This window comes from Dendroctonus ponderosae, unplaced genomic scaffold (assembly GCF_020466585.1).
Source record: "Dendroctonus ponderosae isolate FM_Combo_2020 unplaced genomic scaffold, Dpon_F_20191213v2 Dpon_F_20191213_1, whole genome shotgun sequence".
Taxonomy (NCBI): Eukaryota; Metazoa; Arthropoda; class Insecta; order Coleoptera; family Curculionidae; genus Dendroctonus; species Dendroctonus ponderosae.
In genome coordinates, this window is record NW_026017110.1 from 21,368,235 (window position 1) to 21,381,791 (window position 13,557).

General features: G+C 34.4%; 1 long non-coding RNA gene across 2 annotated transcripts in view; it reads left to right on the plus strand.

The window, feature by feature from the left end:
• LOC125505850 overlaps positions 1-13,557 on the plus strand; it is a 171,940-nt gene that overhangs the window by 96,486 nt on the left and 61,897 nt on the right. For both annotated transcript variants that reach the window (XR_007282476.1, XR_007282475.1), the window contains exon 3: positions 6,565-6,610. This is a non-coding gene — a long non-coding RNA (uncharacterized LOC125505850). The remainder of the gene's footprint in view (positions 1-6,564; positions 6,611-13,557) is intronic.

The following is a 13,557-nucleotide window of genomic DNA, read 5'->3' on the forward strand; positions in this document are numbered from 1 at the left end:
TTTTGGGACACCCTGTACATTACAAAAATATTTTTAAAATGCGCGCTCGGTAGGCGTCGGACAATTCATGAAATAATACTTTAAAAAAATCAAACTGAATAATAATTTATTAAATATATAAAATAGAGTAATAAAATAGAATAATAAAATCTAAAACCTGATTAATTAAAGAGTGGTTCGAATTTCTACATGACAGGGATTTCCAACGGTTGTTAGTAAAGCCGCGTTTTCACCGCAACCCTTCGCATCTTAAATATGGCTGATACTCTCAGTTTAATTAACTCTCGAGGCCTAACCGCGACTGTCTGAACGTTAGCTTGTGCCAAAGGTGACAAACCTCATGAAAGAGAGCTTACAACAATCTGTGCAAAGCAATTTCATTTGACTAGAGGGGGTGCGATTTGCAAATGAATGCCACCACTTTATCCTACCGCGAAGACAAATGGCGTCAAATTTAATTGGTTCGGTAAATACTGAAAGCGTTATCAATCGATATTCTGATGCGATTTCGAAGTTGAAAACATTTAAACTTTATGAGTGAGTAATAGAAATAGAAGAAATGTAACGAAAACGTTGCAGTCTTTCTGCCATCAGCAGAATAATTATTCTCGCACTGACGGAGAAATTGTAAGGCTTGGCAATAAACTTGAATATTTAAATATTGTTTTCCGCGCCACTGAGTCAAGGGCCTTTAATTCAAATTACAAGAGTTCTCCACAGTCTGTCAGGCGTTGGAAAATTAACATAGAAACGGGCGACATTTTTCTGGCGCGCTGCTTTTCGATGGGACCAGCACTTATTAACGGGACTTGTGCTTTAATCCTGCTTCCCGTCATACTTGAGCTTTCTCAAGCTCTTTACCTAATTTGTGATGTAATTCGTGCAAGCCAGATCCGACCAATTGGGTCGTTAATATGAAAAAGCATGGACTGCGACCTGTCTGCCTGTCCGTGTAAACGATCGTACATTTTCCAAGGTATGGCCGCCAATAATACCAAGCAGATTTTTAAAGAAAATTGTAATTGTTTCGTGTTGCAAATAATCCGCTGTTCCTTTACATCCTCCATGCAGTTGCATTAGTGGCTCGTTTATTTTTGTCTCGGTTTTTAAGACCGCGAGTAAAACCACGACAATAGCATTTTTATTTTTATTTGATTATCAAGAGAAAATTAACCATAATTGCTTATAACATTTTTCTAGAGCTTAAGCATTTTCTTTGTGCTCTCGGCTTATTTCAGAAGTTCCTAGAACATACAGATTCACCTCCGACTGACAGAAATTACGGTAAATTTCAAAACTGTTCTAGCTTCACATCCTAAATTATATTTTGAAACGCGAACTATTTATAGCTTCAAAGTGGCTTCACTTTGCCTTATTATTTTGCAACCTTTATTCAAATGGGCAGTTTTGTGTGGCCTTCGATTTATTGGGCCAGCGGTTTCAGTTCCATGGTCTTACGTAATTCTTTGAAAGCCCATGGAGCCATTTTTGGGCGGTCAATTATTATGTGAACAATTAATTGGCTCACAGTTGAGATGATTCCTGGGGTTGAGATCTTTAAATGTGGAACCGTTGTGAACAGTGCATGCATGTATAGCGGTAAAATTTACAGACATGTGGAAACGGTTTTTGGGTCTTTGAAATTTGTCTATGAAACCGATGTGGCAAACATCTGTTGAATTGAGGTTGCTTCTGAACTTCTTTGAAAAGTTGTCATTGTTATTAGCTGTTGGTGCATTGGCTTTGACGGCAATTTTCCGAGGAATGAAATTAGAATCTAATTTTTACAGTGGTATTCAAATGATTCTAGGTATTTTGGTTTGGCCTTGAACGATCAGTGTTCACTGCATTTGTTAAGAGGGCAGACTAGTTTTTATACATTCTCAGCACATTCACGAGAAAAATGTACCTGCTTCTCAATGGAACAGTTTGCCGTCTATTTTGCTAACATTCCGGGGGTAGGCAATACTAGAAATGTTTAACAGGTATAGAAAGCATTTGCAAAATGTCTGAAGATCCATCAGTTCCTGTCAGTCCCTTGTTAAAGCTATTAGTATTGTATACCGTAGTAGTGGTATGGGAGAATGGGTAGAAAATGTCGAATTCACAATTTGACTTCGCGATTATTTCCTGAGCTTTCGTCCAATTTCGTCTCGGGCCAATCTGAAAATTCGAGCAAAGATGCTCTGGAATTAAAGCGATTTGAGCAGATCACAAAAAGTAATTTCTACGATAGTCTTTGGTGCTTCTGAAAATCATTTTGGCAATTCGAATATTATCGCGGCCAAAATTCTTCATTAAATTTAAGAATAGTTACTGTTTATTCGTTTGTGCATGTTTTGAATTGTCCTACTTTAACTTCAAAATGTTCTTATTTCATTTTATCGTCCGATTTTACTTACTTACACATAAGTATCTGACAAACTTAACGGCGATTGTGTGAGATAATGAATGYTGCAMTTTGCGAGAATTTWSTATGAASRYAGTTGTCTGCAARTAAATAAGTGAGCATGTATTTAAAAATCAACAAAACTACTGAAAATTTTTYACCACGTGCATTATTTATCTAGTTGCAAGTTGCTTTTTTTATCGGGATCAATATACACTAGGATTTCTTTCTGGCCATGTCGTAAAATTTGGAAATTAGCTTGTGTCACAAAGAGCTTCTAATCGATGCCTCTTTTGAACCTTACTAGCTATTAAATGTTTGTTGCTTGAATCTGCATACTTCTAAGGCTATCTGAACGTGGAAAAACGAGTTACTAAGATAAAAGTATGCGAACGAGCGTTTAGAATACGCAGTCTTATTTATGGATATGTCTATGCCTCAAAGGGCTCTGAATCTTCGTAGATAACCCCCTAAGACACCTAATTAATTTCATAAATGTGTATCCCTTGCGATTCCTATAATATCAGTTATTTATTGATCTTTCTCCTGCTTTGCATGGGGAGACTCGCAATGAATATTATTTACGGTTTGCTTAACCTGGGAGAAAATGGATTCGGAAACTTTTGCATTATCTACTGCAATATTGGTTCTTTGTGGAAATGGTAGGGTGTGAGGCTTAAAGTACAATTTGCTAACTTCAGTCGGTGAAAAATGGTAATCTCGCATGCAACGATCATTAAGTAATCTGAGTATAAAGCCAAACAATTGAATTGATATCTATCTACTTTCCGATCGGTTTGGAGGTTTGCGGAATGCAGTTCCTATTAGATGTAATATCAAGAATATCAGAAAAAAACACGGTTAAAGTTAAATTTTATTACTTTTACGAAGAACTAAATTGTTAAAAATGATGGATTTCTTTATAAAACGAAGAATCTATTTCCGTTACTGTAAAATCAATCTGGCTATCGAAATCCTAAATGGTCAGAGATTTCCATGTCACATAAGTTATTACTCCATTTTGTCACCGACCATGAACGCTTTTTAAACCCTATTCTATTTTATGCCGAATATTTCCCAAACCGGTAATGTCATTCCGAAAAATTTTAGCTCAGTCTTTCCAGACAGTATTATTGAATTGGAAATCGGAAATAAAAACGTTAGTAACTCAGACTTTTTTTTTCTACATCTAAAACGGAGACTATTTTAGGAATTTGATTGATTTGATTTTAAACATACATTTTTATTATAGTTGTTTGATTACATGGTCATCCACTCTTTTATTTCATTCCTCAGAATTGTTGAAGCAAACTTTGGCATTTTTTTCAATATAAACATCGAAAGCAGCCACAATTTTTATAAAACGCAACAAATGAAATAGTTTAAACGACCAACAGTTAATCAAGCAGCATCATTGCACACTTAGTAGGTACGCATTGACATTGAGATTTCAATTTGGTTCCACATTAAAATAAATTTATGTACCAGTTATGCAAGTTATCGTAAACAATACGTGAATGGAAACGAATATTGCTTTGAAGTAAATGTTAATTTTATTAAACTTTTTCACTAGGATATACAATCCTGTTTAGTTGAGCTAGATTACAACTTCCTACATTATCCGTTTTCGACATTTTTAAAACCATATTTCTACACTGCTTTAAACATATCAAAGATTGTTTATTTAATACATTTAAGAAATGTTTAGCCTGTTACTTAAATATACAATTCAACCTTCACCATCTGGCCAGCTGTATATAAAAATATTTCTGTTATGAAAGCACCAGCTTACAGCTCTACCACTAATTGCATGTTCTAAATATTATAAATAATTTAACACTTCCAAATCCTGCACTTGAAACACATTTAGTTGTACTCTATTTGCTGGTAAAATAAACAGGCCTTCTTGTCTAGATTTCGTCAAGTATTTTAAGTGTGTATTTGTCAATGTCCCAAAATAGCATTTTTTTTTCGATCTGGAGTCGTACAGTTTATAAACGAGAACACACCAAGTTTACTGTATGTAATATATTCAGAGCGCTTAATTTATACAGGCTAATTTGGAAAAATAAGTAATGAATCAGAACCAGATACAGAATTCAGGCTGAAACTAAATTGTGAAAGTTTTACTGGTACCTGGAAAGTTTTGTTTAAATAATGTTCACTTTATTAATTTTCGTTAAGTAATTGAGGCTCGATTGTGACACAGCAAAAGAATTTAATCTAATTTACTTCGCGTGCACTAATACAAATGTGTGTGTTTATTCTTAAATTTAATTCAAAAGAAATTCCTGGGTTCTAGTCAATTTTATTGTTTACCATTTAAAATGTCACAAAAACGTTTCGGTGTTTTTCTCCTGCCACTCATAGTGGCTTGCTAAATGTGAAGACTGATGATGGTGGAGAAAAACACCGAAACGTTTTGGTGACATTTTAAATGGTAAACAATAAAATTTACTGGAACCCAGGAATTTCTTTTGAATTAAGTTGAAATACAGTCAGGAAAATATATCCAATTTATTCTTAAACATTAGTTTTTAATGACCTGGATACCTAATAATTGACTTAGACATTTATTGCCACGGTCAATGTAATAACTTCGAATTAAGTTTACAACCAGCTATGAACATTTTAAGACTTAAGTATAAGACACGATCTTCATTAGTTCCTAGAATGAAATTCAGTTCCTCATTTTGATTCACTATCATTATGCATTGCACCAGTGTAGTTTAAGTTATTACACGATTCAATTAATATTCAGCAAATATGATTACCATTTAAAACGCAGGCAGGATTTGAAAATGAATAATTCCGACCTTAATCTTGATATAATAATTACGCCTTAATGAAGTGCCGACTCAACAGAAATGGATCGTAATGGATCATTAACAAAAACTATTAAGCTGCAAAATTGATTCCGCTTCCTTAAACAATTCGTTTATATCAATTCGCGCGAGTATGTTTGCATAATTTTATTAAGTTATTAAACTTTTATGTGACTCTTATAACTCTATTATCGTTTTATTGTTGGGTGTTTTACGAGCAAATACAAGAAATACTACATACGCGCTAAGGTAGTCGAAACGTAGTTTAGGCATATTTACGGGGTATTTTATCGATATTTTATGACGCAATTTATATTAGGATGTAAATTATCGAATTGTTGTTATTTCCCGCCCTGTTTCAGATCCACTATCATTTTGCGTGACATCTGTTAAAATTGCTCTGGTGATCTTGTCCACATCAGTCTTCATTCTTCTATACTTATGTGCCGATCTGATTAGTTTTATTTCTGCTGTTAGAAAGACATTTTGTCTTCTGAATGAGCGCAAAAAAATGAAATGAATATATGAATGCGATCTAAATTAGAAATGGATTATAGATATATTCTAATTAGATATACCTACGCATAGCCAAAGGATGTGTTCAACAAGTTTTGACTACGGCAATGATAAATAATAATTTCCGGTTTTGCCAGCCAAATAAATAGAAAAATTATTGATGGTTGATAAAAAGATAATTGGTAAAGTCTATTTCCTTGCCTATGAAAATTATTTCCCAAATATTTCGACTGATAGTTTTTCAATTATTTTTGGGAAGAAACTCGTTGCTGTGTGAGTAAAATGATTATCAGAATTAATAACATTTTAATTTAGATCTGCCCATTTTGGTTTCTAAGGTTCAGGTCCGCTTACCTCTTCGTTAACCTTATTAATAGCCTTGACTGGCCATAGTTTTGTTACATACATACATACATTCCGTATATGTATCTTTGCTTTATTTGAGACGTTTTAGTCTATTTAGGCATTTCAAAGATCCAACAATTTAGACATGGATATTTTCAAATACGACCATCAGACCGAAAGAATGTATTATAGTAACAATATTAAGTTACGAATCTCAAAAATAACCTTCGGTCTTTTACTACTAAACTTTTACGTTTCCACGTGTCGAACAATAATCAGCCATAACCAGCCATGTCGAACAAATAACATCATTCATTCTACAATTGTACCTACGTAAAACAATTTTAAAATTGTTCGTTATTTTGCTCACGACTCGATAATGGTTTTCCTCCATTATTTTACATTAACATTTATCAGGTTTCTCAACTTGCATTTACTCTACTATAATACAGATGGATAATTGGYTAATTGTTTTGTTGTCTTTTACAGTTTCAACACCTACAACGTGGTGAGCGTCAACAGTCGATAAAAGATGGTGAGTAATTGTTTTTTTCATTGTCAAATTTTCATTTTATTCAAACATGTCATAGGTATGTACCTATGACATGTTTGAATAAATAACTTTCATTGCTTGATATTAACGGTGGAGCAGTTTSAAAGTGGAATATTCACAATTGCGAGTTTCATTTAGTTGCATGGTAAAGTTCAATTATTTCGACGAAATGCAACAAAATGGCACCATTTCATACCTACACCCTACATACTTGAGTCTGCACCTACACTTCGAAACGCTTTTTAATTTAATTTAATTCTCGCTTGTAGGTGATGATGATTTTTCTTTAACCCACATTCTGCTTGGCCTATTGCTAACTATCGGCCCACTTATATTTTCATATTGTCATCGCAAATATGCTTAACTGAAGTATTTTTCCCAAATATATTATCTATTAAATTTATGGTACTTAGCTGCAATGCTTTGTTGTCTATCTGCTTAACTAATGTGTGAATAACCGTCCTTTTAGTATATTGTTATAATAATGTGAGGTCGAAGGTGGAGAATTTTTTTGATAACATTCAATTTGGTAATGACCTCTCAAATTTCGGTTTCAAACATTTTTTCTGATGTCACTTGAACGAGAGATAACCTTATAAAAATATGATGCTTGTCGAGAATATTTTTAATCCCTGGCCTTTGATGACATACTGAATGATTAGCAAGCTCGACTCAGTAACAGACTTACTAACAGGAATGTTTAACCAAATGTCACTGTGTTGAAAGGTCGAAACTATGGACTTGAAAAAATCGAATTACAGACAGTTTGACGTTTTTGGGTGATCCATAATCAAGTGGGTGAAAAAAATTTATAAAAATGAGCGTCAAGAGATTTTGCACTTAACATTTGAATATAAAACAAACATAGTTAATGTTGCTGAGTTTTTAATTTTATTGACATTCTTTACTTCAATCGACATCAAAGTTGTGCGTATATTTAAATTTTTCAGCCCACCAGCATACGCTCTCAGTTCTCAATGCCCATATTGTGTATATTGAAAATTTCTCGAATTAGTGGAGTTACCGGCTTATAACTCAAAGACCACTGCTAATGGTACATCTGTTTATTTTCGCGCTGAATACAGATAGCTTAATTGCTCCAACTAATTATCATTGAAACACATCAAAGTATGAAAACCGCCTACTTCACGTCATTATGGTGCCATACATATATCTCAACGGAATTAAAAAACAAATCAACGTAATATATTCCATGATAAGAGGCCTAATTGCCTATTCAATACAGCAAAGTTTGGTTAATGTGATTGGTCACGTAGGATTTTCTCTAACAAATTAATTCACTATTTTCTGTTCTCAGAATAATATTCATGATTATGTGTCCAAGCTCCTGTTTGAGTCAAGCTTAATACTACAAATGTATGCTGCAGAAGTGACCGTGTGCCTTTAGGCAGTATTATTCAGAAGACGTATTTAATTTTATCCATGTTCCTTTGGTAGAAATTCGATTCCATGCACTCGGTAAATAAGGAAGTTTGGTCGAGTTTCAATTACACACCTATCTTGTGGGCAGAATGCTGGATAGTGCATAAAATAATGACAATATCTGTTAATAAATACATGCCTTCGGAAATTCCTTAACGCGATTTAAAATATTTTATGCCATCCTGTGGATATACGTATGTAGACATTTGCACAACACTACCCAAATGGTTAACATCAATGTACCATGTTGTCGTAAATTCAGCAAAATATTGCGCTCATGTCATTGTAAATTTCTGCGCTTAATTGTACCCGTAATTTCTTGATATTATTTTCGATTCTGACATTTGCCCATTTTCTGTTCAAGCATCTTTTGCATTTATATTGGAAACCAGCTGGGCAAAAGACACCGTCACCTTAATTGAATGTACCACGTCGGCGTAATTGAAGAACATGTTTGTTATTCAGTCGATATTATGGATTTCTTAATCGTTCAGTATATAATAAAATTCGTAATTATTTAATTTCTATATAAGCATCTGGACTTGAAAGTAATATTTGCAAGCGACATGGGTTCTTGATAATATCAACATTTCCACTAATAAAATATGGATGGGCTACGATTCTGTATAAGACTGCACTAACTGTCGATGTGCAACGAATATTAAGACAGTAAAATAACAGGAAGCTATTCATTTTCCACAAAACTCAATTAACAGTAGGTATAAATAAACGTATTTCATTGATGCTTGGGAATCTAACTGTGTAGTAGCGCAAATATTCCATTCAACTGCGCAAAGATTGATTGCTGACTGGTTCTCGTAAAGAGCTCATAAAAGGTAGCTTTTATATGCCATAAAAGTTAAGAGGCAATGAAAGGCAACTACAGACAACTTGGGTTAGGTTAAAATTTTATCTTTTACATCGTGTTGATCATTGCGTGAAAATTTTTGTAAATCATTTTATAGGTGTCGTAAAATAACGCGGACACATCTTTATTAACGGTATTAGCATGCTAGCATATTGCCCTCAAAAACATACATTTGTACTCACATTCTACTACCGGGAGGGTAGATTTAATTTTTGTGGTTTAATGCTCATTGGTTTTTATTGTACGTGTGAATAAGTGTGCAAATATAGACAATTGGTAGAACTAGTTCAAAATCGTGGCCAATACATAGATACCTCGTTTATTCTTTTAATTTCGTCTCATATTAATTATGAGCAGGAAGTTTAAATATCAACAATTCAATATCTAGTTTATAAACTAAGGATCAAGATAAATGCGACATGACCTGCGCAAGCAAAACTCCTATTTAAATTTTTTTCTCGGATAAGCTGAAATACTGCATTCTTTCCAAGTTCACCTATCGGATTAACTCTAACTCTTCACTCTTAATATTCAAACTATGTATATTGCCTGAGCCCAGCCCATCTTTCTCCTACCGCGCTCAGCAATGATCTAATCCCCACTCCGGTCGCAAACCAAGGGGTGTAATTTGCTGGAACAAAAACACTCCCTAAACGCAATGGCCACCATTTAAACTGGTTTCCTGCAACCCCCATTGGTCCGCCATACTAAGCCTGGGCCGTGCTTTTTCTTCATATATTAGATTAAACTGTCAGACGACTATGATTGCCGACGCCACGCAGCCAATGGCGGCAATGTGCTCTGCAGGCACAAACTAGGACTACTGCTGAACTATGTAAATTCGAGCTTTTGCTCCTAGATGGAGCCAGAGCAAATTATTTTACTCTAATCAGATTAGCTTGTGACAGGCAAACGATATTTGTTTGTTCTATGGGGATTATTTTCTGTTTTCTATCATTTTATGAGGATGTTTTTCGTCGTTAAACCATACGCTGGATGATGCGTTCTTGCTCAAGTTATGTCGGTTTTTAATACGAAAACTTTTTCAAATCGAGTTTCCTAGTTTAGGCGTCCTCCGACGTATCGATTTTCCGGCTGAGCATAGAAAGGAAGTTTATCATTGAGTGTGCGAAAACTATAAAGTGGCATCACCCACATTCTCTCAATTTATGAGGGCGATTGGCACATTTAAGACCTCAAAATTGGAGTCAGCAGGCATCTAAAAATAAATACGGTATGTTTTAACTTGAAGGTAATTGGGCTAATTGTACGCAGGGTTGCATAACTTCAACCAGGCTAAAGTGTACATTTTCGTATTTCTTCTAATATTCAGTTTCTTTCGTACTTCTAAAATCGATTTGTGCCTTCAGTTAGGGTTGATTGTCAATATCCTCAAGGAACTAGCGTGGCTATGCAGCCAAAATTTCACCGGATGGAATTCGGTTCATATGGATAATATATGGTCAGTTTAACTAACGAAAATCCATGGAAAGACAAAAAGGACAAGAAATAAAATTTCCAACTTACTTTTTTTGTTCTATAGAGGTTTTCTGCCCGTGGGGAATAAAGCTGCTAGTTTAAGCTTTCTAAAGGCCGTTTCGTAAACATGAGGACAGGGATTGGAAATGTTTCTTGGAGAGGTGCGTATTATCCCCATGCTTTCGAGATTGATCTGATGTTAGTTTCGGTAACCACATTCGACGGGATCGGTTTGAAAGTTGACTACTGAAATAGGGCAATTCGATCATGGTTTAATTTCCTTATGCAGTATTTTTGTCTATATACTTACTTTTTCACTACTAAATACTATCTACCACTTTTCATGCAATGACAAAATGGTGAATGCCAATTGACCACCGGTGTCAAAAGTAGCTTCTTATTTTTTTCTATAATTATTAATAAAAAGTGACTCGTTGGTATATTTAAATAACTAAATTATGAAGAGTTTTTATTGAATTGGGACTGATCTTTAACTTTGCCAATGGTTTTAAACCAATTTTTTTTCTACTGACAATACCTGAAATTTTCAATTTTTTTAATTAAAAAGTGTGTATTATCAGGCGGGCACACAGTCTCCACCATATATCACGATAAACCTCCACAAACCCATAATTATCTGTCTCTGAATTTTGAAGCAGTCACTTTGTGATAAAAATAAACGTATTTTCCATTAAAACCAATCGTATTTGATTCCCAAGAGAATTAAAGCAATTAGGAAGCTTACGTTGACTGGAAAACGAGTCTCGAGTTTAAATTATCCGGTGCCGACCAATAAGAGCCCACTTCATTAATCCGTATTTTCTCTTGATCGTCGTGTCATTTCTCATTAAGACACATTTCCAATGCATTGGCATTTCTATCTTTTATAGAAATAAAAAGTCGTCATTGCTGAGTGCTTTTGCATCTATTCTGATTAGAGTGGTTGTTATTTTTCAACGGATAAAATTTCGTTGTGGTTCACAATCTATGAATGTGGAAAATGACCATATTATGTGTTTTTGTACCACTAAAATAAGGCAACTTTGTCGGTTCTTTTGAGGTTTCTGRTCAMAAATATGCACAGATTTTTGGTCAGTATTTGCAAATTGAACATTTGAAAATTTAGCATATTGTGCCGGTACAAACACTTAGAGCAGAGGGTTAGGGTTGATATCAGAAACCGCATTTTCGTTTTTTCATGCTGATTCGCATCATAACGAAATCATGCAAGGCTACCAAATTTATGTCGCTTCATACGCGTCACATTGATCGAGACTAGAAATTGTTGTTTTTCAGAAAGTGATGTTCTCTGATACCGAAGTACCTGCTTAATGAAAATCTGCGAATACTTTAATTGAAAGGCTATCAAATAAAAGGTTTTCTTTGAAACCCGGATTCTGCTTTGATCAAAAATCTTTTCGGTTCATCGTTGAAACAATGCAAAATGAATCAGGATAATTAATTGGTATCAGGGCGCTTTACGATCAATTTGAAATTCTATCTGGGAGTTCTTGGGTAATTGCATAGGCATTGAAAAAAAAGAACAGTATTGCCATCTACCATATATTTTATTGCACAACTTTTCTGCACATAGGCATTTTTTCGTTTAAATTAAATAATTCGCGAAGACGTGAGAACATGTTTTCCATTTTATACGACCAAAGCTGTCCCGTGATATGGAAACTGCTTCCAATAGTATCAATTTAATGCCATCTCATTACCATTTTCTGCAATCAGGGCCAATAAAATCGTAATTTTATTCGACTTAACTTGAGGCGGCAACGACGCGAAATTGCAAGAATGCAAAGCAAGAACTCGATTTGTTATGCATGCTTCCATACCTGAATATCTCCAAATGGGCCTAAGTGGATAATGTGCATTTATATATAAATATAATACGGCATCTTAATAATATCCCAGAATGTGTGACAGAAGCTATTTTTATCTGCGTTCTGACCCCACATTCCACTCGAGTTTAAACTAGATATTCAATAAGGTAATATTCCTAATAAATTGATACTACAGGTAATGCAATGAGTGTAGCTGAATCTTGAGCTAATAGTTAATAATGCGTTTAATTGGTTTACAGTCAGTTGATTTCACAACGGCAAACACTACAAATATTAATTCAAATCCATTCTTCTAATGCCGCAACTGGTTTTTGGGCTGGTCCGGGTCTGTATTCCATGGATTTAAAATTTGCCTGGATGCAAAGCGGCAGGATCTAAAGATGGATTTTAATGCGGAAAACAAGTAAAACTTTTCGGCTCTCCAAATTCATATCTAAAAAAACTCAAGTAGAAGTTTCATTTGCAAGAGTACAAGCGAAACAAAATGAAGAATCAATAAATAACATAGAGTAGGTACTTACCTGGCTTTTAATTAAATGGATAAGAGAGTTAATTTCGACTGGTAAACTGTAAAGTTTTCTCATTAAGTTGGCTAAAGTGGATGGTTGAATTTAGTCACAGGGAACTCATTGTGGTAAGCCATACATGGCAGAAGCCCAAAGCAAATTACGGTCTGCAATAGGATTCCACTACTTTAGACAGAATTGCTCTGTATGCATCCAAATGTCTGTGCCGTTTTGTTCGTCGTCTACGGATTTGAGATTGTCAGCTTTTGAGTGGCTTTAACACTAACAGTGACCGGCACGCTAAAAGCAACGAACTAAATAAAACAATTTATTCTACTAAATATTGAAACTTACGAGCTATTGTCTATTAATTTTTTTGTTAAAAAGTATTAAACATACACTTTTGAGTTACATTTATATATTGATGAGGCGCTTTTTGATAAAGATTGAAAAATAGGTTTACGAGCGTTGATCTAAACGAGGTGCGCAGCTAAACGTGTTATTTTGAAATTAGTAGTTTTTTTATTGGGTTGCTCCAAGAAAATTCGATGTAGATTGATCAGAAGAATCAGAAAACAATCCAAGCAGCCCGGATATTTTTATGTATGACTCTCACTTTTAAAGCAAAAAACTTGATGTCTTTATATTTAATCTACTCCTCTGAATATTATTAGCTGTGTTCTAGAAATTAATGCGTTTGGATGCGTAGAATAGATATGAGTCTATCTAGCTTGTAAAATAACTAATATCAGTTGGCAAAAATTGCCCAAGCATGCCCAAGTT